At 38.5% G+C, this 23,781-nt stretch overlaps 1 protein-coding gene across 6 annotated transcripts in view; it reads left to right on the top strand.

The window, feature by feature from the left end:
- STX18 (syntaxin 18) overlaps nt 1–23,781 on the top strand; it is a 120,275-nt gene that overhangs the window by 24,653 nt on the left and 71,841 nt on the right. Inside the window, exon 1 of one of the 6 annotated variants that reach the window (XM_072806429.1) lies at nt 19,003–19,070. The exons of the other annotated variants lie outside the window; for them this stretch is intronic. The gene's annotated coding sequence lies outside the window, so the exon portion shown is untranslated. Of the gene's footprint in view, nt 1–19,002; nt 19,071–23,781 lie in introns of those variants that run through there. 6 annotated transcript variants of the gene reach the window in all.

Raw genomic sequence — 23,781 nt, 5'->3', positions numbered from 1 at the left:
ATTTCAGTGTGGTACTGCCGTTTCTCCCACCTCCAGATCAGAAAAGCATTTATATTCTTTTTCAGTTTTAATGTTTAATAATTCTACCATGGAAAAGGGAAAGTGGGTAATTTTTTAGGGTAGATGCTGATTGAAGAATGACACCATTTGAGCAACTTTCATATTTTAAAAATTTCGTGCTCATGCCTTTTTTTCTGTGTGGTGTTCAGGTCTTCTCATCTGTTCTACAGATAATTAGTGTGGTTCTGGTAGGGAGGAGGGTTCTGCTGTTCCTGTTGGCAGCCTGCTGGTTCGATTAACTGAAGTTACTGATTTGGGAGTGGAAGACACTTCGGGTCCCTAGTGGTCTGAAATTGGAAATGCATCTCCTGAAAATTTCATTAGAACTCTCCATAAAGTTTAACATTTGATTAAAAATAAAAATGTTAAGAATTTAGGTAGGTTGGTTGGCTTATTTAAAGTGTTCTTTGAGCTACAGTTGAAGTTACTTATTTTTCTTAATCTCATTGAAAACAGATGAATTACACATAAAAACTTGAGTAGTAGATTAGCACCTGTGTTTCAAGTCATTGAAGAAATGGAGGAAAATTCTGTAAAGGCTGTGTAAGTGCTAAGTAGAATGAGAAAAATCTGTCAGAAGTTGTTTCTTTGTCATCTCTTTGTTAGCTTTATCATGCTTAATTTTCATGCAAATAATGTGTTTGTTACTGTGGTCACACCGTGATTTAACATTGGCTTATGTATGATATTTTATTGTCCCTGTCCTGGAAAATTATAGCAGTTTTTATGAGGAGTGGTTTGTGGGTTCACACAACCCACTTGGAGTGCCATTTACTATAATTCTCCTCTAAAAGGACCATAAAACATCATGTAAATTGTTTAAAAAGGGAAAGGCCTTTTTTGAGAAAGGCTAGGAAGAAATCTTTCCAGGCTTTTGTTCTTATAGTCTCATGATTTTAAGCTTGCAGTTTATTTGAAACATTAATGTCAAAAAGTGAAGTGCACATGTATCTGAGCAAAATGGTTGTGAGCTAGAGCAAGGCTAAACTCACTCGGGCCTCAGTGCAGAATAATACACATCAAATTCAGCATGTTGTAATCTTTCAAAATATGTTTTCTGTGGCTTTGGAAACGAAATTACGGAAGAAAGGAAGAGAGGGAGGGAGGGAGGAAGGAAGAACGGAATTAATTTAAAGCATGTATATCTTTTCTCAGAAAAACCTCTTAGGAGCTTGTTGCGTGTTTGTAATTGACATGAAAGCACAGTTTTTTGGTAACTGGTCTTGTGAAACTCCCGTTTAAGTTCACAAATAGATTTACCTAAAGGAGCTTCCCTCCTTGGCAGTTCTACCATTTCGGTTGGCTTGTTGCTCTGTTTATGTATACCCTTAGGAAGAAAGTATGAAATACCCAGTAACAATGCTAGAATTCTCTCATGGCACAAATGCCTTATTCTGATGTTATCTTGGTTTTGTGTCTGAGCTCTATGGAGAACACGGATGGAAATTGTTAATAATTTTCTACAGCATTTATGTTACTCTGAGCTTTAGTCATTCAAATACAGATATATCTTACGTTTAAGCAAAATCCAAATACATGTGAAATATAAAATAGAGGCAGCTGTTTGACATAGAGATGTAACAAATATGTAATAGATTTAATTTTTTTAATAAAACACTTCCTTAGTACATGTCAGATCATTATATCTGCAACAACATATTATAGAAGTACTAATAAATGAAATGACAGCTCTGTTCATGTAAATAGTGATATAAACATTCGTCTCTGTACAACTTTCTTTTTTCAAGTCAGTGTGATTTTAAAAACACAAGCTTATCTGTGTGATTTAGAAACTCCTTGGCTTTGTGATAAGAGGAGGTTAAAAGTAGATCACATTCATGGATCTCACAGAGGATCAGTGAGTTTACTACATGGCTGTAAATCTTTGTCTAAGTGTAAATGCTTCCTGCTTGCATGTGTGATTTCATGGATTTCAATTTAGAATTTTTAAATATTTTTATTATAAAGTTCCTCCTTATTTGTAAAGAACACAAAACTAACTTTTTAAAACATATAAAAAACTGTTTGGAATTATTCCTTATTCTACATGGTCCATTTAATTTTCCTGTATTGGTACATTTCTTTTTCTTTCTTTCTTTCTTTCTTTCTTTCTTTCTTTCTTTCTTTCTTTCTTTTTGGGGGGGGGGTATTGGTACATTTCTATTCCAACGGGATTACAGAAGTATATTTAGGGACTAGAAAATGAAGCTATGATTGGAAAAGAGATTTTTTAAAAGGTAGGAGAATCTAATATCATCCTAGGATGGTAAGAAAGGTGGGAATGAAGTGAAGAATGTTCTGGCAGCCTTGTTACTGTCGGTTACAGAACAGTTCTTGGAATTCTATAACTCTTCCTGGGAGTTGTGAGGTGGGGTTGGGGGCTCCTTTGACCGATCCTCCTGTAGCCTGAGAACCTGCTGTGGCTAAGTATACTAAGCAAAGAAGACTTTTTATAGCATTTTAACTCAAGCTGTTGGATATGCCACAGATTTTCATAACTAAAAATTTTATATCCAGCTCTATTGAATAAATTGTTTTAATATGAGATGTTTGGAAATAGGGTAGACACTACCCTAAAGGGACCCAAATTCCCAGTTCTCCAAGTTAGATATTATTTTCCACTGTGAATTTATAATACATTGCTATATAATGATGTCATTAATTGTGATATAGAATGCCATGTGTAGGGGTTTTCTCCTTGTAGATTAGGAAATGTTTTTCTTTTTTGTGTTAGCACAGGTAACCTAAGTCCTAGTCATTTATAGGTACTATATAAAAATGCATAGGATTTGAGTCAAGTATGTGTTAATGTTTTACATATTATTCAGTTGCAAGAAATCTAATCTTTTTTCTTACAACTTTTATCCAGAAGGTTAGTGTTTCCTTGTCTCTGTTTTTCACTTGAGTCAGGTAGAAAAAATATTTTTCATGGTCTTTAGATGACACTAAACCATTTATTTTCAAATAGCTGGTTTTTTTTTTTTCCTTTCTTGGAAATCTCCATCAACATGACCAATTCCTGTCGGAAAAGGGGCACAATTTTTCAGTTTTTCCCCCAAAACTGCAACTTCAGAAAATATGTAAGAGATGTAGCAATTAACCTACATGCACATTTATAATACTAGAAAATGGGCAGCTAGTTACATTCAAAGACAGGATCTGATAGGCCCAAATTGCTTAAAACATCACAGTTATTGAAGATATACCCCAGGGAATTTGAGAAACCATTTAACAGATGAAAGTACATTTTGAAAAGTCTGACCTTACAGGCAATCATAAAATGAATCAAAACAGTGCTTTTTTCCCCCTGAAATGTACAGAGCCCATCTGTGTCTAATCCAGTAATTATAGACTGTGTTCAATTACCTTTTCAAACTTGGAGCAGACTGGAGACTAGGCAGTGAACAAACATAGGGTTTTGTCTAGACCTCAATTGACCACAGTCTAAAACTTGAATTTATATCTAATTTTATTTTTTGTTTGGTTTGATAGTTCTTAAAGGATTCATTTTTGCTACTTGGTGTTTTACCTTCGTAGATTTGAGATATTGCTTTTTCTTGTCACAAAAGCTTTTGTATCAGCAGTAGCTTATGCTATAATCAGGTGTTTGTTTTCTGAATACTTTTGTGTGCAAATCAATAATTTGCACTGGAGAAAAGACTGCATAGAGCGGGGGAAGGGATCATACCCTGAGTAGTATTTTTTGAAATAGCCCTTAAAATATTGCTGCTGACAGGAACTCTTTTTTATGTGCTAGGAAAAATAATTTATTTTCCTCTTACACTGAGAAAACTACAGCTAAGGTAATTTTCAGTTGCTTTGTACACTTAATAAGATGTTTTTAAAATTGCAGTAAACTGCTATAACATCTCTCTTTTATGAAACATATCTTATGTTTTTTTTTTTTTCTTTACACATTTTTGTTGCATTTGCCCATCAGGCTGGTATCCATTGTGAGATTCAGTGTGTCATATTAAAAAAATCTCCTTCAAACCATTTCTCTTAAGTCCACTTATGATTTGATGAATCTTTGGGTGAGAATGACCGTAAACTGCCATGGCCAGTTCAAAATATTTAAATTTTATCTAGGAACCTTGGCATTTCAAGTTTTTCTTAAAACACATAAAATGAGAATGCTTATGCAGCAGTCAGAGCCCCCCCCACCCCCCCCATTAGTTAGTATTCAGGTCATACACATTCCACTTAGCATTGGCAACAAATGTTTTGAGGTATTTATTGGATTATAATCATTGCATATTAGACCATGAAGTTTTCTAGAAACCTTGTGGCCATTCCCAGTATCCGTATTATTTTTTTAAAGTTGTGTTTGTTGAGGTTTCACTGTCTTTGGGAGGTTTTTTTTTTTAATATTTTATTTATTTATGATAGAGAGAGGCAAAGACACAGGCAGAGGGAGAGACAGGCTCCATGCTGGGAGCCCGACGTGGGACTCCATCCTGGGGCCCCAGGATTGCGCCCTGGGCCAAAGACAGGTGCTAAACCGCTGAGCCACCCAGGGATCTCCTTTGGGAGGTTTTTAAGGATTCTGTCATGGGAGAGAGAGTAGTTCTACCTGGTTGCGTGAATGTACTTTCTGAGGATTACACAGTGAGAGTGAAATTCAAAAATTACAGATATATTTATGAGATTATTTGCTCAGGATGTTAGGATAATATGATAACTACCTCCTTCTTATCCCCATGCTTCTTAAGGATCCTCATAGAGAAGGTGAAAGATTAGTCTTCCTAAGTATGAAATTGAGAGGCCCTTCGGATGCTCTCATTTACTCCCTTACCTAATTCATTAAAAACATTCTTGCTCTTTCTCCACCCAGCTCCTAGGCCAACACTCCTCCTAGGTCCTTCATCACAAACATGTGGGCTACTGATGCTACTTTCTTCATGGTGCTTAGGGTGGTTTGGAATTTTGTATTTTTTTTAAACCTGTTTATGCCCTTCCCACTGGACCATAAGTTTCTTTAGATCAAAGGCTGATTGTGTGTTATGTTCTCCTATTGTATTCCAGCATCAAACACAATGCCTGATTGGGGGCAAGCACTTGCTCCTTGTTGGCTGCATGATAGGCGCAATGTCTACCTTTTGCCCTCTCTCCCTGGCATGGTCACTATATCCATATTTTTTTCAAGATTACTCAAGCCCTTCTTAACCCAATGCTAGTCCTTCTCTCCCTTTCCTTTTATGCATTTCACCATACAGATCTTATTTCCCTCACCAGAGGACTCTAGCATAGTGATACCCTGCCCTGAACACCCTCCCTTTTCCTTTCAGCCAGCCAGTTACTCTTCCTTTTAAAAAAGGATCCAGCCTTTTGAGACCTTACTGCTCCATATTACACTTTCTTTTTAATGTACTTGCGCGATTATTTGTAATTAATTGAGCATAGTCTTGGAAAAATTGTTTTAATAGTTGAGGACATTGCCTTCTGCTCTGCTGATAAAGACCAGTGTAGTCTTTTAAGTCATGCTGTTATGGGGCTCATGTGAGGTCTCAGCATGTGAATAGTAGCCAGTATTTTTTCAGAATGTTCCAGTTTGCCATTTTCACTTGGTTCTAACAGTCCTTTTAGGAAGGCCTCTGTGTTTTATAGATAAGTAACAGACCTGAGCTTCAGAGAACCCAAGTTGACTTGACTGGAGCCATTAACCCCAGAGTGGCAGGACAAGAATTCTTATCAGGGTTTTGTCAACCCTAACCCCTATGTTCTTTCTAGTACATCAAGATTCTTTGTAAATATTTTATTAATTTCATTTTTATATACATTCTGGGCACATAGAAAATTGCACTAATTTGTTCATTGGGTGAAATGACATAGCCTGTAATTGTATCTGTTAAAACTGCAACCAAAAAAAATAAAATAAAATAAAATAAAATAAAATAAAATAAAATAAAATAAAATAAAACTGCAACCACTGACTGTTAGTTTTCCCTACTTCAGGGCACTGGCCATATCCTGTCTGGTTTTCAGCCTACAGTGCATGGTCGCAATAGAAATGCAAAAAGCATTTGTTGAATGAATATAGTGAATCAAGTGAGAGAAATAAAAGAACTGCAGTCAAAGTATAAATCCCTAAGTGATATAGTTAACATACCTTATTTTTGTCAGAGCAGTACCCTACTGGCACAGAAAGAATAGTTGGGAGGAAAACAGTGTTTGACTTTGACAAGTACATAACCTAAAAGAAGACACTTGGGCCATTGTAAAGGCCTGCTGTGAGTGTGGTGATGAAGAATGGAGGTGCTGGGTTCCAGCCTGCCTACATTTCAAGCCCCAGTTTTGGTACCCTATAGCTGTGCAACTCAGGCAAGTTATTTTACCTTTCTGTGCATCAGTTTTCTCATTGGTGAAATGGGGGATTATAATAGTACTTGACTCTTAGGGTTGTGTGTGTGTGTGTGTGTGTGTGTGTAGTGTCTGCTCATAGTAAATGTTTAGTAAATACCAGCTTTTATTAACAGAGACCACAGAAGGCCGCTGGCCCATAAAGCTAGGCATTCACACATAAACAAATGTCAACATACCTGATTGTATGTAACGATAACAATAAAAATAGTACAAAACACTAAGGAGTTGCTGGAGTAATTTGGGTGGCTGAAGCTGAGTAAGGTCAGTGTGAAAATGCTGAAGATTAAGTAGGGGAGGAGAACATTCCCAAGGCAACAGTGCATTCACTCAACAAAACTTATGCACCGTTTCCTGCATATGCTGCTTTGTGGCTTTCATATGAATTCCACAGGTCAAGTTTAGGGAGAAAGGTGCTAAGAAGAGCTCCTTTAGCCCGAGATCCAGTACTATTCCTGGGGTGTATCTTCAAAGAGTAAAGGGTATGGATTGGAATACCCTGGATCCCTGGGAAGAGAGAATTTTGATTAAATAATTGGTTAAGAACCATACAATGGAGAAAAGATCAGGAGTTTGACCAGGTTAACTGGTTATCATGTAGAGATATAGTTTCCCCATGTAGAGAATAGTTTCAGTGAAGAGTTGAGAAGCCATGTCCTAAGAGAATAATATTAAATAAATGGATGTGTTGAAAAATGGAGACAAAGTGGATCATCCATTCAGGGTTCTTAACATTGAAAGTTTGGGAGTGAAGGATCCTTAAAAGTTAATAGAAATCATATCTAAATTACATTTAAATTTGTTCTCTCTCTTTACATAAGTAAGTAGCTGAGAGAACATTTTTATTTTTTACTCTAATTTTCAAAAATGAGAACAATGATAAAATAAATTTTACTCATGAAATCTGTTTTCCATTGAAGTCATGCTATTTATTGCTGTGCTTGACAAATTGATTGCTTAACTTATGATTTATGCAACTGCTTTCCCCATTTGCAAGAAGATTGAGTAACATTTCTCTGATTTGTGTATCTCCAGGTCTTCCTCACTCATAGAGAAGCCTTGCAGAAATAATTAGTTGGTATGTAGTTATTGAACACTTACAGGGTGCTGCTTGATGCATGAAGTCCTAGCGTACAGGTCCTGGCTTCATGGTTTTTGAGGGTTTTCTCCTAAGTTGAAAGAAATCATATCATTTGTTTTGTTTTATTTTTTTAAAGATTTTATTTACTTATTTGTGAGAGACACAGAGAGGGAGAGAGGCAGAGACACAGGCAGAGGGAGGAGCAGGCTCCATGCAGGGAGCCTGATGTGGGACTCTATCTGGGGGCTCCATGATCATGCCGAGCTGAAGGCAGATGCTTAATCGCTGAGCCCAGAAATCATGTCATTTGTAAAAGCAATGATTGAACATCAATCTTTTATAAAAAAAAAAAATTGAAGTTTGTGGTTGTTTAATCACAGCCAGCTAGCATGTTATTACTGTTTTAGCAAGGAGACATCCCAACCTCTGGCTTTGCAGTGAAGCTGGGAGTAGGGGGCACTTTTTCTCCATCAGAGGATGAAGAATCTTGGTTATTCCTTTTTGCTGGGTATCTGTTTAAAACGGAGGAATGTGATTTTTTAGTAACATTGGGATTTTAGAGATTTCCAAGGTGCCATATTTAAGTAATCAAGTGATGGACTTTAAAAATATTACTGTTTCTTTGTGTTGCTCACTGACGTGTGTAGCCCCTAAAATCAGCTATAACACAGATCTAAGAACAGAGAGAACTGTGACCATTAGACCCAATCTCACAAAGCTGACCGAAAAGACTTCTCTACTGCTTCAGACTTTTTTCTATGTCCTTCCTTTGATTATGATGGACTCCTGGCCCAATAACAGGGTGCTTCTTCTGAGAGAAGGTTGTAATCAGGTGTTTGAGCCTGCTGTAGAGAGCGCAGGTGCATGGGAAACCCCTTAAGAGTTCTGGCTTGCCTCAGGCAAAGCTGAGATTTGTGTTCTAGGCCAGAGCTCACCTGCTTTCTGATCTCCACTGTCAGATCTTGAATGAATGTGAATGCTTCATGAATGAATATGAAACATAATTTCTGGGATTTGCTAATGAGAGAAGCAGGAAGGATTTCCTCTGCCCTATCTCCTCTTCATCTTTGGGAAGGTCTTAAAATTTTTTAGCTTAGACTGTTTTCTTCATTAAATTCTGAATTGAATGCTTCATATCCTTTTGATGTGTATATTATCATATTCCTGGATTTTATTCTTGAACCCAATTGGAAAGTTTCAAGGCACACATTTGGTTTTCTGTTAGCCCACAAATTGGGCAATGGTTGTTCAATTATGGTCTTCCGTTGACTTAGGCAGAGTCACATGTTAAGAGTGTATTTTGTTAGTAGCCCACAAAGCATACCAACTCTCAGTCCTTTGTCATTTCTGACTGTAGGCAGTAATATTATAGTAATAGTAATATTCCCAAATTTCATCTGTGGAGTACTTAAATTTACTATCCAGAAATCCACCTTAAAATACATCAATGACAAAATAGCCAAGCATAGAATAGGTATTAATGTACCCTGCTTGCCCACTTATCCAAAAATTAATAATGGTTTCCCAGTAGGCTAAAATGCTTCCCAGAGCACCTTACTCACAAATATGCCCCAAATATAGTAAAGCAAATCCAGTTCAGTATTATGAAGAACAGTTTAATGTCCTGGCTATTTGCAATGGATATGCTTATTACTCAATATTTGCATAATGGTTGTGGTACATACCTATTATTTTTTCTTCGTCCCCAAACCAACCTTTTTTCAGCAATAGCACCTTCTTCCTCTTGGGAACTGATCTCACTCCTGACTTCAAGTTGGTGGTTTCAGCAGAAGCGCTGTGTTCCCAGATAACATCTTCTCCTTCCAGGTCCTAGACCAGGGGTGGGTACCAGATTCAAATCAGAATAATCAGAATCCTTTCCTAGGAGTATTTAAAAATGGGGATTAGGAAAAAGACTCCTTCTTTGCTCAGAGGCCTAGATTGTTTTTTTAAAATATTTTATTTGTTTATTTATTCATGAGAGACACAGAAAGAGAGAGGCATAGACATAGGCAGAGAGAGAAGCAGGCTTCATGCAGGGAACCTGATGTGGGACTCAATCCAGGAACTCCAGGATTACGCCCTGAGCTGAAGGCAGTCGCTTAACCACTGAGCCACCCAGGTGTCCCTAGAGGCCTAGATTTTAAAGAACAAAAACTCAGGAGCTGTTGGTGGCCATATTTTCATTGCCAAGACTGAACAGCTAAAATGTAGAGAAAAAGGAGTTTCTGTTCTCAGCCTCCAGTGGTTTCAGAGGCCCAGCTCCATTGTTGTTGTTGTTTTTTTTTTTTTAAGATTTTATTTATTCATGAGAGACACAGAAAGAGAGGCAGAGACACAGGCAGAGGGAGAAGCAGGTTCCATGCAGGGATCCCCGACGTGGGACTCGATCCCGGGACCCCAGGATCACGCCCTGGGCCGAAGGTGGTGCTAAACCACTGAGCCACCCGGGCTGCCCCCAGCTCCATTGTTGCTCTCCTGGTGTTTTATCCATTAAACCAGTGCTTCTCAACTGAGGACAGTTTCATCTCCTCCAGAGGTTATTTGGCCTTGTCTGGAGACATTTTTGGTTGTCACAGCTCAGGGGCTGCGGCTGTCGTCTAGTAGGTAGAGGGCAGGCATTCTTCTGAACCACTGGGACAGCTCCTCTAGAACATAGAATTACTTGACTCAAAATGTCAGTGAGGCCGAAGTTGATAAACCCTGAAATTTAATCCATCTTTCAGATACGTTGAATAACCTTAGTATCCATTCAGTACCTCTCTCCTTTCCTAATTTTTGAAACCTAGCTAGAATTAATTTCTGTTCAAGAGAACCTCAACTAACCTGGCATTTTACATAAACTAACTGAGTGTTGTTTTGTTATTGGCATACATTTCAGTCCCATATTTAAGATTTTCTAGCACATAGCTGACCTAATATGCAGACATGCTGTCCCTCAGGTTTAGAGGGACTGTTAATTCACCTGCCACATAGGTTCAAATGGACATATGTCACCTCTCTTGGATATCTAAACAACATATATTCCAAACTCTAGAACTTTTGAAGCAGAGCTATTCATGAGTTGCTGTTAGTATCGCATCAAAATTATGCTGCCCTCCCTAAGATATCTTTTGAGGTCTACATTCAGCTCACATATGGGGGATGAAATATTCATTTTTATGAATAGCTATGATAAAAATCAAATGTTCAGCTATGTGGAACAAAACAGTGTCTTATAACAGCCTTGATCTTGCATTGCTGGTACAAGGAACAGCCAACATCTGCATGAACATGGATGGGCTGGGCAGACAAAATTCCTCTTTGAAATCGACCAGAAAGAAGGTACCTTTGATTCATCTTCTGACTCCTGTTCATGGATTTCTCAACAGGCAGATTGATGAACAGAGTGTCAGTGATGATCTGAGACATTGAGCATAGTCCTACAGTTTTATCACCTAGCCTAAGAATCCAATTTAATACTACCTGCTTTTTACTTACCGTGAAATCTTTTTTTAAACTTTCTTTGGTATTTCTTGGTTTCTTTACCCCTGGCCTTCCCCATTACTCTGGTTAAACTAGAGTTGAACCGTAGAGTGTTTTGTGAGGCTGAGTTTCTCTTTCTCTCTCTTTCCCCTCTCCTTGGCATGGAGTTGACACACAAGCACTCATTAAATATTTGTTCAAATAGTGATTGAATGATGATCTCATCCCCAGCCTTGTTGCTTTATTATCTGAATCCCAGTAATTCCCCAGTTTTTATTCCTAACTTAGACTTTTCTCTACAGCTCTGTTTGACACCTTGCTTGGCATCTCTGCTTGGAGGTGTCCAGTGGACACATACTGGAAATTCTGTCTTTGGCTTTTACGGGACCTTAGGGGACTTGCTCTCTCTACTTGGAATACTTTTCCCCAGATCTCTGGCTCTTGCCTCGTCTCCTTCAAACATGTCCTTACATGGCATCTTCTCAATGAGGCCGTCCTGACCACCATCTAAAATTATAAGTCCCCTCTTTCTCCACACTCTACCTAGATTTTCCCTGCACTCTACTTGAATTTCTCTTCACTTCCTTTACTTTCTTCCTCCTCCCCCATAACACTCACTACCATTTAACACACCTTATTAACACTTAACTGTTCATTGTATGTTTTTAACATATTATGGTTATGGTTTACTATCTGGAATCTGGTTTGATTGTAAGCAAAGCCATGATCACTCAAATTGGGGTCTTTGGACTCCCAAGTTCAATTTAGTTTTTTAAGGAGCAAACCAGCTCCTTCTTGTTGACTTTAGAATGATGATTCTGACATTTTGGGAGGTATTAACCCCGCCCCCACCTCCTGAAGTTTTGGACTCAAGTCTTTGTTTCAAAGTAATAAACTTCATCTATAAAATCAAGAAAATTAAAATGTTTCCTTGTGTTTCTGACAGCAACCCAAATGAAACCCTGGATTTTCAAATTTGGAGGTTGTGTTTGGTATCATCTGAAGTTAAATATAGGTCATGTGGCACAAACCAGAGGCAAGGAGGGGCAGTCCAAAGAGAGGCTGGTTTCTTCTAGAGCAGCTGAAAAATGGGAAAGTATGACAAGGCCTCCGTGACAAACTGCGGAGACATTGTGAATGCGCAGAAAACAGAAGCAAAACAACAGTAGTTTGGGATATGAGCCCCAATTTGAAAGTTCTAAAGCGGGTGCTTTTCACCTAGGCATCTCTATGTCCTGTGCTGTAGGAGGGGTGTTAACCAGGATTGATTTATATAATGATGATTCATAATACTCCAAAGCAGCCATGATCAGGGGGACATGCTAGTACTTAAATGAACAAACACTCTGTCTTTGGGCTCAGAATACCTTGTACATCTGGGTTAGGATGGCCAGAGTCATTTTTTCTGAGATCAGCTCTCTGGCACAGTGACTGGTGGGGTGATAAGCATGTACCTTTAAAGGCTGGAGCATAAGGTGCCTGGAGAGTCCATGTCTGTCTTTCCACTTAGCTGCTTTTTTTTCTTAACCATAGTTTTATTTTAAAATTAACACACAGTAAAAGTGACCTTTCTGCTGTGTTCTTTGGATTTTGACTTCTCTCTCTCTCTAACCATTTCATAATTAGGATCCAGAAGAGATTCATCACTCCCAAAATCTGCCTGATGTAATTGATCCCTTTGTAGCCATAGGTCTCCCTGCCCCTCCCCCACCTGGTCTTCCTTGCTGTAGTTCTGTATTTGCAAGAATGTTTTGTAAATGGAATCATACAGTATCAAACTCCTTTGAAATGGACAACTTTTAGCTAACATAGTGCTTTTGAGATTCATTCTGGATGGTGTTGTATCAATAGTTCCTTTTTTATTACTGAGTAGTATTTGATATGGAGGTACTATGGCCATTCATCATCTGTTCAAGGACATTTGGATTGTTTCTTGTTTTTGGCAATTGTGAATAGAGCTGCTACAAATATTTGTGTACACGTTTTTGGATCAGCATAAATTTTAATTTTTCTAGGGCAAATATCCAAGAGTGGGATAGCTAGGTCATATAGTAAGTATATATTTAATGTCATAAAAAAAACTACCTATGCACAAATGTTCTTAGCCACACTATTCATAATGGTCAAAAAGTGAAAATAATCCAAATGTCTATCAACTGATGAATGGATAAAAAGAATGTGATATATCCATTCAGTTTATTATTTGACAAGGAGAAGAAATGAAGTACTGGTACTTACTACAACATGGATGAACCTTGAAAACATGCCAGGTGAAAGAAGCTGATCACTAAGGGCCACGTGTTGTATGATTCCGTTTATATGATATGTCCAAAATAGGCAGATCCATAGCAACATAGGTGGGTAGATGTAGAGAAGGTCTATTAGGTTGCCGAGGGCTGAGAGGGATTGGGGAGTGTGACTCTTAGTGGGTGTGGGGTTTTGGGAGTGATGAAAACGTTCTAAAGTTTATTGGAGTGATGGTTGTACAACTTGTAAATATATTAGAAACCACTGAATAGCATACTTTAAATGGGTGGGTTATGTGCTGTGTGAATTCTATCTCAATAGGCTATTTTTTAAAAAAAATTAACTGCTAACTTGTTTTCTCCAGTGGTCATACCATTGTGTATTATCAGCAATTGTGGGAGTTGTAGATGCTCCATCTCCTCATCAGCACTTGGTACTTGGTATTTTGGGCGTTTTTTATTTTAGCAATTTTAGTAGGTATGTAGTGATACTTCATGTTAATTTGCATCTCCTTAATGGCTAATGACGTAGAACATCTTTCACGTGCCTATTTGCCATCTTTAGTGAGGTATCTGTACAAGTCTTTTGCCCATTCTAAACTTGAGTATTGTTTTCTTAGTGTTAGGTTTGAGAGTTCTTTATGTCGTGGAGATGAGTCCTTTGTCAGCTGTGTAATTTGCAAGTAGCGTTTTCTCTTAGTCTCTTAGGTGGCTTCTCTTTCCACTCTCCTAGCATAAATCCTTATTGATGGGGTTGCAGGTTCTATCAGAGCTTCATTGTCTGTTTACTCCTGTATCCTAAGTGCCCAATAGAGTATCTGGCACAAAATAGATGCTCAGCTAATACTCGATGGATGGATGAATGAATGAATTGCTTCTTGTTCCTGACTAGCAATGATTTTTTTTCCCTGAGTGATAAATATATAAAAAGTAAACCTGATTAGGTCACTTCCCTGATTAAAATATTTCCTTCCAGTTACCTCTTCAGGAAAAAGAAAATCTCTAGTATAGATTGTAAAGCATGACAGGATCCAGCTTGATTCATTGAACATTTCATGTTCTCTGCCTCATAGCCTTTACGTATGCTGTTCCTCTATCTGAAACTGTTTTTGCCAGGCCAACTCCTTGTTTTTATTTATTTCTTAGTTTGAACATCATCTTCAGTCATTTATCCTAGACCCTGGGCATATAAGAGTTATTAAGACCAGCACAATACTTATCCTATTGAGGCATACTTTTTGTGGCCTTCCCCCCAGACTAGGCTGGGCACCTCTATTTTATTATTTTTTTAAGATTTTATTTTATTTATTCATGAGAGAGAGAGAGAGAGAGAGAGAGGCAGACACACAGGTAAAGAGAGAAGCAGACTCCATGCAGGGAGCCCGATATGGGACTTGATCCCGGGTCTCCAGGATCACGCTCCAGGATCACGCCCTGGGCTGCAGGCGGCGCTAAACCGCTGTGCCACCGGGGCTGCCCTCTATTTTATGACCATAGTTTCCCTATGTTCTTGCTTCACAGAACTTTAATTATCTATAATTATTTATATATGTTCAATCTTTCACCCCATCAGACCGTAAACCAGGGACCTTTAAACATTTTTGTTCATTTATCCTTTAAAAGAATTTTGAGGGACACCTGGGTGGCTCAGTCAGTTAAGGATCTGCCTTCAGCTCTGGTCAAGATCCCAGGGTCCTAGAATGGAGGAGACTGTCAGGCTACCTGCTCAGCGGGGAGCCTGCTTCTGCCTCTCCTCACTGCTCCTGCTCTTTCTCACTGTCTCTCTCTCAAATAAATAAATAAAATGTTTTAAAAATAGAATTTTGAAAAAACTAGGTAACTTTTCACACATAAATATATTTATGTATGTATATACATATGTATATATAGTGACATCTATAATTTTTCACTATAAATTTAAATAGTGGCAAAGGATATAACTTCCAGTACACTATAAAACTTGACATTTTAAAGTGAAACTTTCGATCACTCATTTAAATGTATCCCATATCCCTGGGTGGTGCAGCGGTTTGGCGCCTGCCTTTGGCCCAGGTCGTGATCCCGGAGACCCAGGATCAAATCCCACATCGGGCTCCCGGTACATGGAGCCTGCTTCTCCCTCTGCCTGTGTCTCTGCCTCTCTCTCTCTCTCTGTGACTATCATAAATAAATAAATAAATAAATAAATAAATAAATAAATAAATAAATAAATAAATAAATAAATCCCATAGAATCTAAATACTGTATTTGATATTAACCCATCATTTGTTGAAAAGAATCCTTGAAAAAAACTTTCTTATAGTCATAAATTTTACAACCTTTTTCTCCTTGAATTTGTATTTTCATTTCACTTCCCCCACATATTATCTTACCTCTGTTTATGCATGAAAGTCCTTTTTTTGTATATTTTTTATTGGGAAAATCTTTTATTGATCATTCTCATACCTCTATGCAATGAAAGTGTGTATGCAAATTGAAATTTAATTTTTGTTTTGAAACTTAGTTTTTTAAAAAATCTCCAGCAGTGACCAAGATGCTGTAATTGTTCTCTGTTGAGTTACCTTTGCAATTGGTATTAGTGTTTATGGATTAAAATAAGTCACTTCACTTAGGAAACCTCTTAAGGCAATGGATTTTTTTTTCCTAATCAGATCATGTGCATGTGGGTGAATATTACTTTTTTGTGGACTATGACCATGTTCAATATCAACTACATTCTTAGTTTCCATTTCCTATAATGTAAGAGCTAAGAAACTTTGTTTGCATAAAGAAGTGGACAAGAATGGAAGGAGTTTGTTAGGCGCAGCCACTCCTCTCAGTCTTGAACTTCCTCTGAGTTACAAGCCAAAACTGCCAGCAAAACTGTAAAAATAATTTGTCAGTTGACATCCCAGTTAGGCCCTTCCTTCATTTTGTTGAGTGAAAAAAACTGGATGCCCCATAGACTTGGGAGGGGGTTTGTTGTCCCGTCAGGAGCCGTTCCCTCTGTCATCCGACCCAGGATTTCCAAGTGTTCCTTTGTTAGAGGTTTGTACTTCCAGGACAGTGTCCGGTGGTAAGATCCAGGTGTGGTGAGGGCTGCGTCGTCCCTGCCTCTTAAGAAGTGGGAGAGGTGCTTGTGAAGGACATGTGGGAAAGTAGAACCAGGGGGATGTGGGTTTCAGCTGACTCCCAGGCAGAGCCGCTTCAGGAGGGGGCTGGACATCAGTCCCCTTAAAGGGTGTATGTGCCAGGTGTGCCTTCGCAGGTCACCTTGCACCCCCCCAGGGGTGCCTGCTCCTGCTGTGCGCACCATGGCTGCAGCCTGCCTGAGTGCAAAGAGCTGTGTCCTTTTGTCAAGCGCAGTTTCCTCAACTCAGGACGTCTCATAAGAGCTCAGTAATTTTTTACTAAGATCCAGGGGCAAACTTTTTATGTAAAATTTTTATGTAAAACTTGACTCCAAATCTATTAACTTTTTCAGTTTCCTTTGAAAAGATATAAAAAGGAAAATGTTTTTGTTCCTCAATAGTATTATATTGCTATGAAATTAATTTTTAAATTTCAAGAATAAGAATTTTTTTTACAAGTTTTTGACTTAGTAGCTAGCTTGCTGACTTGATAATAATATCACTTTCCCTAACATGTTTTTCTGTCTTCCTAATTACGTTGTTTTAGGTAAATTTTACTGTTTTTCAAGTAACAGGGAGCTGCTTGAATTTGCTGCTAAAATAATGTTTAGGGTGTTTTTGGTACTTTTTATCCTAATGTAATTTTCATGGGATTAAAAAAATAGTTGTCATTTGTTTCCTTTTTGCCTGCAGTGATTTTGAGGATCTGGCAGATACTTGTAAGCGTTTTACACCTATAGGGTAACAGAGTCCAGTGTGCGTGCATCAAATAAATGTGCTGTGTTGCTGTTAAGAAATGTGAACTGCAGATTGGCAGCTTCGTCTTTCTGTAATGTACAGATTCTTAATGCTTAGGAGTATCCTGGAGATTTCTGCTTTTCTGCAGAAAATCTAATACAGATTTTTGATCGCCTCTTAAAACGCTGTACTTCTCCAGGAAACCTTATCTTCAATAGAGCATCTGGTTTTCTGTGAAGTCATAATTTTGAATCAGAATTTCCAGCTGTTGCATCTAGTTTTATAGAGCCTGAATTGAGGATCAAAACTAAGTTAGGTATTTAAATACCAGAAGTAAATGTTATCTTTCTTTTTATAAAACAGGATGGCAATTGTATTTAAGTATTTCCAATTTGCAGAGTTATTGTTCATGATTTGCTCCAGGAGAAATAAGATGAGTAACAGCTGAACAACTTCATGTGACTAAGTTACATTTTATTCTTGTGTCAGTGTCCTGGCAGCTCCAGCACACATGGTGTCTGCATGATGACAGATAAGATCTTAGCCTGTGGGAACTCATCGCAGCCTTAGAGGCCATGCAGCCTGACTCTCTTCATTTTCCAGATGAGGAAACTGAAGTCTTACTCTGCCTTGTAGTATAGAAAATTATCATTAACCTGAAGCAAATGACATTGGGCTTAGTGATATTAGGATAATCATGTTGTGTACTGCTTTCAAATGCAGTACAGTGCCCAGAGGGACCCCAGTCTCGTCGGCAGCACTGTTCACTGCTGCATGCCTGGGACTGGGATGCCCCAGAAGGCAGAGGCCCTCTTCTGTCTAGGAAGCAGTTTGGTGGTGTATGTTGATATATTTAAAGCTGTTAGTAACTTTTGCCTTGTCATTCCTTTCTTAAAACTCTATCTTAAAGAATTACCGAGTCAGATAAAGATTCATTATATAAAAATATTCTGTTATGGTTTAGCAAAAAGATGTTCATTACAGCATAATTTATCCTTTGAGGAAAAATTCGAGGAAACAATTCAGTCATTCAACAATAGAGAAACAGTCAAATTATGGTGAATTTAAACAGTGAAATGTTACATAGCCATGACAGTAATTTTTAGAAGAATTTTTAATTACATGGGGAAGTGTTCATTATGGTATCAATTAAAGTAAGAGTATAGAATTGTATACATACGATGGTTTCAGTTATATAAAGGATATGTGCATAAAATGGGTCCTAATACATCAGAATGGTAAAAGCTTATTTCTGGGTGATGATACTATGATGGATTGATTCATTTTCTTCTTTATATTTGCATTTTTCACAAAAAGCAGAAAATAAAGTTATTAAAAAAGAAATTTAAAGATAGTTGAAGAGGCAAATATTTTTGTAATACCAAGTGATGAAAAGCCCACTTTAAAATCCCTTTGAGGTTAGGATCATACATACTCAGTCTCTGATGCTTGTGCTCAGATAAGTTGCACACGGCTGCCGTCACCGTCTCACCCCCGCCGCCCACCCCCACCCATCAGAATCCTAATGGTGGGGGGACAAGGACCCATCTTGAGTATGGGCAGTCGGGTGAGATCCACGAGTAACTGCAGTTTTAATGAAGTCATTTTATTGGGAAAAAATAAATTTGAAAAGCCATTTCCCCCATTGAACGAACATTCCTTTAGTCTTTCATTTAGCAAACATTTTTGAGTGCCTGGTAGTTAGTTTTTCTGACTTGGAGGTAACGTGCTGCTGTGATTCTTTGCCGGAATTTTCATAAATCTGCTTGCCACAGTATTCCATTTTACAGGTAACTTGACACAGTTCCTGTTCTCACCTGGTTCAGGTTTAATAATTAAATTGGATTAGCTATTAAATAATGAATGTTTGTGTAGAAACCAGTCAGTGTAATATGTGTGAACCTGAAAACACAGCTTCGATCAGTGTTGGGCTTGGTGGGACCCATGTTGCTGTTGCTTTGCAGTACATGGTCAAGCAGCTGTGCACACTGAATGTTGTTTTTCTAAAAGGTAAGCTTTTCCAGAGCATGATATGGTTTTCTTTGCTTTCAAAATTCTTTGAAAAAAAAATCTATAAATATTTTGAAGTCCTCAATTCCACTTTATAATTTCAAATTAATGACTTCTTACTACTGTAATTTCATACGTTTTATACTACCCTCTAGGAAAAAAAAAAGTATTTACTTACTTCAAATATCTTACATTGATTTCAGTTGGTCTCATTCCACATTACAATTATGGCTTTCCATTCCACAAGGTATGGCTTAGAGTTGTGTTTCAGATTTGAAATGGGTTGTGCATTAATAAAGCTACTGTTTTTAATTTAAAAGAAAAGATCTTTTAAGGAAAGTTTGTTAGGCACTGGGGTAAATTTTTGAAATGTTTGTTTTATGTAAATTTAGGTAGGATAGACTCAAATTGTCCCCTGGCTAAGAAAGTGGCACCATTTTTCTTCATTTCCCAGTTTGGCCTAGTTGTGTATTTTGTTTCATATGCTATAACCAGGGATTCTGGAGCTGGAATATGCTATCTAGGTGAGCTTGCTGTCTTCTTGCAGAAATAGCCCTAAGTCCTAGGAAATACATGATGTCTGAACTCTTTCTCAGAGGCTCTCAGAGAAGTACCAGTCTCTCCAGCGTTCAGTCTCTTGTCATGTACATCTTTTTCTCCCTCTTTTCTTTTCATCTAATATGAAACAGATCTTTTTCTTAAGCTGCTTTGCTAACATGCTTAATGTTTTAGGATACTAATTTATACCTATTTGAATATAAGCTGATTGTTCTTATTATCTTTGCTAAATGTCCTGACTGCCTTTGTTTTATTAGTTAATTGTGTTGTCTTAACAATGGTATTATATATCAGTGAATTAACATCACAGAACTGTATTCCTTGGAAAGATTATGAGGTCTTTGATTTTGGATTGGACCAGTGACACAAGTAGCCCAAACACATGTTCTTCTATTTAGCAATTCAGTAAATATTGATGGACATCTGAGACTGTGTGCCAGTCATTGTGCTGAGGATTGAAGATACCATACACGTGGGTGAGATGAAGTGTTTCAAAGTACAGCGAGTCTAGGAGGGAAACCTTGCTGATACATTGGCAGTAGTGTCATCATTGTGTGGAGTTTATTATCTTTATTGGTCTTGTTATCCACTCTTTGCAAGGAAGTAGAAGAGTCGCTTTGACCCTTTTTGCTTTTCTTTACTTTCTGCAAGTGGTTGTCTCCACTTTTTATTCTTAAAAAAAAAAAAAAAAAAAAAAAAAGCTTCCAAATTTAGAGAAGATTTATATAAATGAGTGTAACTTTACGGTGACAAACAGTATGCACTGAGGTTCTGTGGAACCAGAGTTAAGTTTGAATTTCCTTGTTAATATTGTTTTTAAACTCGTAGGTGACTTTTTTTAGTAAGTAGAAAGAACCCACAGCATCTGTCCAGTTCCAGGAATTAGTAATCATACCTCTCTTTGACACATATCCTATACCTTCACATGTAAACACCTAGAAATATGCTCTTGGCTGTGATGGTATATTGACTTCCTATATTCTTGTGTCTAGAAGAGAAAGTGAATCTTAGTTTAACTCAGCAGGGACAATACAAATTTCATTCTAGGCACAGGAGATTTATCTCAGGATGGTATGACAAGGTGATTCTGATGATCAGTAGACACCTCTTTTATTGGCAGATTTTGTAAGTTCTAGTATGATAGGCAATATAGACAGTACTTAAGAACAAAGATTCTGGAGCCAGATTAACTAACTGTTTTTTTTTTTTTTTTTTTTTTTAAACTAACTGGCTTTTAATCCAGTTATGCTGCATGTTAGCTAAGTGACCTTGGGAACAGTATTGAAGTCTTTGTGCCTCAGTTTCATCATGTGTAAATGGGTAATAGTGCTATTTACCTCATAAAGTTGTTAGTGAGAATTCAGTGAGTTAATATTCGTAGGACAGTAAACACCACCTGGTGCATAGTGTTCTGTGAGCGCCCTTGAATGAGTGTTCAGTTGTCTGTTGATGCTTTTGGCATTAATAACAGAATAACAAAGAACATTTCTGGTTCTGGGGCCTTATGAGTCAGTGCTGAATACGTTGAACAGTGACTTCATTTTTTTCTAGTTTTCTTTAGCACTTCCCCTCCTCTCCACTCCTTAACATATTGCTCCACTGATAATGTGTTATAAACATCTTAGAAATTGGAAATCTGTGCTGTTTATTGGCATATTGTTTGATAATCCTGGCAATTCAGCCTGAGCCTCAGAGCTAAATCAGAGGTCACACTATCATAAACCTTAATGAAAGAGGCCTTCTTGTATAGATCCTGGGGGGCTTGGGTGGGGGTGTCATGGCTTCTTCACAGCTCCCCTGGCTCTGTGGGGCCTGAGAGGGAGTCTGGGTGATTGTTCTCTTGCGTGTCTGTGATCGTGCATTCATACAGCCAGTCTGGGTCATAGCGGATCCGGGGTGGCAGGCCCAACCACAATCCTCAGACATTGTGCTGCTCGACACGCTGGTTTTATGCATTTCATTTATGTGTAAAACATAAAGAAGCCAGTTCTCACATTGGCCAAGCACTCTGTGAGGCCCTCTCGGATATAGACTGACTTGCCTTGGCGTGGGAGGGGACCTTCTCTCTACTTCCTGCAAAAGGCATGTAAGTCCCCGCTTCACACACCCTTCATCTAGCTCTTTGAGCATCTGTTCTTTGCATACCGTAAGTGCTCAAGGCTTATAGAATTGGAGTCTTCACACAACACCATGGTTTAATGTGGCTGGTGGTCAAGTTTTTAAAATTCCAAACCCATGGTGGTGCTACAGTTATTTAGCATGGAAAGGGTTAGAGATAAAACGTCAGCATTTTTGCCCACTGTTGTGTAGGGCAGCAGCATGTGAGGCTTAGAATGACACTCCAAGCTGATTTTAAAATAGCACACTTACCCCAGGCCCAGCTCCTCCTCCCCAGCATGAGGCTTGGGCTCGCTCCGTGGGAGGTGTGGGAGCATGGACATTGGATTGCAACCCAGCAAGCCTGCAAAAGGATGGCAGTGAGGAGTTGCCATGGGTGAAGCTGATGGGATGACTGGCAAGGGCTGCATTTAGGAGCCACTCAAGCTGAAGAAACTGCAGGGCTTGCTGCTGGATTGGCTGGAGTAGTTTAGGAGGAAGCAATGATGGATCAGCAATGGGCTTTCCTAACCACTCCCCAGCTCATGCAGGAACGGGCGGCCACCACAGGATATCCCCAGGCTGTGTTCTGAGATGAGGGATGACCGGGATGTGAGTGGGATGTGAGTGGCCTCGGCGGGTTTTAGATGCTGCTTCACCTTTTTGCCTAGGTCTCTGTTTTCCCCCAGACCTCACTGCCAGGGCTGCTGTTGAAGAAATCAGGGTTCATTTCAGGTCAGCGGTGGCTTCAGGCAGGCCCTCTAGCTCTCAGTTTCTTCATTTTGAGAATGTAAAGAATAAATGGGAAAAAAGGGGAGAAATCTTGTTTTTGAAAGTATTACAAAGGTGCACTTATTTAAAGAAATGTAATTCAATTATAGGAGTTTTTAAAACCACATAATCTGATTATCACAGATGTCCTCCTTCACCATCCCAGTGTTTTAGATGTGTAGTTTTCAAGCCTGTAGTGTGTCTATTGACAGCACCACTATGCTCTGTCATTTTTTTAAAAGATGTATTTATTTGAAAGAGAGCGCATGCGCAGGGCAGGGATGGGTGGGGGGGTGTGCAGAGGGAGAAAGTAGAACCTCAAGCAGACTTCCTGCCAAGCAAGAAATCTGTAGCAGAGCTCCATCTCACGACCCTGAGACCATGATCTAAACTGAAATCAAGAGTTGGATGCCCAACCGATGGAGCCACTCAGGCGCCCCTGTGCTCTGTCATTTTATTTTGAACTATTGTATCTGTTTTGACTTGTTCTATTTCTTTCCACTAGGGTACTATGAGAATCTCCTTTAAAAAAAAAAATTTACTTGTTACAGTTTATTCAACAGATTATTTTCCCTAAAAATGAATTTTATTATTATTGTTTTCCTATTTGTAAAAGGTTACCATTTTTTTTTTCATTTAAATATACAATTTAAATATGAAAGGAAGATGGGCAGCCCGCGTGGCTCAGCGGTTTAGCGCGCTACATTCAGCCTGGGGGTATGATCCTGGAGACCCAGGGTCGAGTCCCACATTGAGCTGGCTCCCTGTGTGGAGCCTGCTTCTCCTTCTGTCTGTGTCTCTGCCTCTCTCTCTCTGTCTCTCATGAATAAATAAAATCTTAAGTAAATAAATAAGAAAGGAAGAAAGAAGAAAAGCTGTCATCTTCTGTCACTTCTGTGTAAGAGAACATTTAACACTGTTGGCTTGCAGCAAGTCCTTTGCTGGGCATTTAAGGCCTTCCAGCATTTGCATAGTATTTGTTAATATGCCAGGCATTTTTCTGAGCCCTTTGCAGAAAATAACCCATTTCATCCTCATGCACTCTATGTGGTATGTACGATTATTTTCCCCCATTTTACAAATGGAGAAACTGAGGCAAAGATAGTTTAAGTCATTGGGGAACAGCCGCAGAGCTCATGACTGACTCCGAAGTCCTCTTTCGTATGCTCCTACCATCAGTGGTTCTTGGCCTTGCTCGTACTTTAGAATCATCTGGATAGCTTGTGGAGAGAGACATAAATTTTACCAGGTTGTATCTAAGGCCAGTGAAGTCTTTTCCTCTTCT

This window comes from Canis lupus, chromosome 2 (assembly GCF_048164855.1).
Source record: "Canis lupus baileyi chromosome 2, mCanLup2.hap1, whole genome shotgun sequence".
NCBI classification, from domain to species: Eukaryota; Metazoa; Chordata; class Mammalia; order Carnivora; family Canidae; genus Canis; species Canis lupus.
The sequence above is the reverse complement of the archived record's forward strand: the minus strand, read 5'-3'. Positions and strand labels throughout refer to the sequence as shown.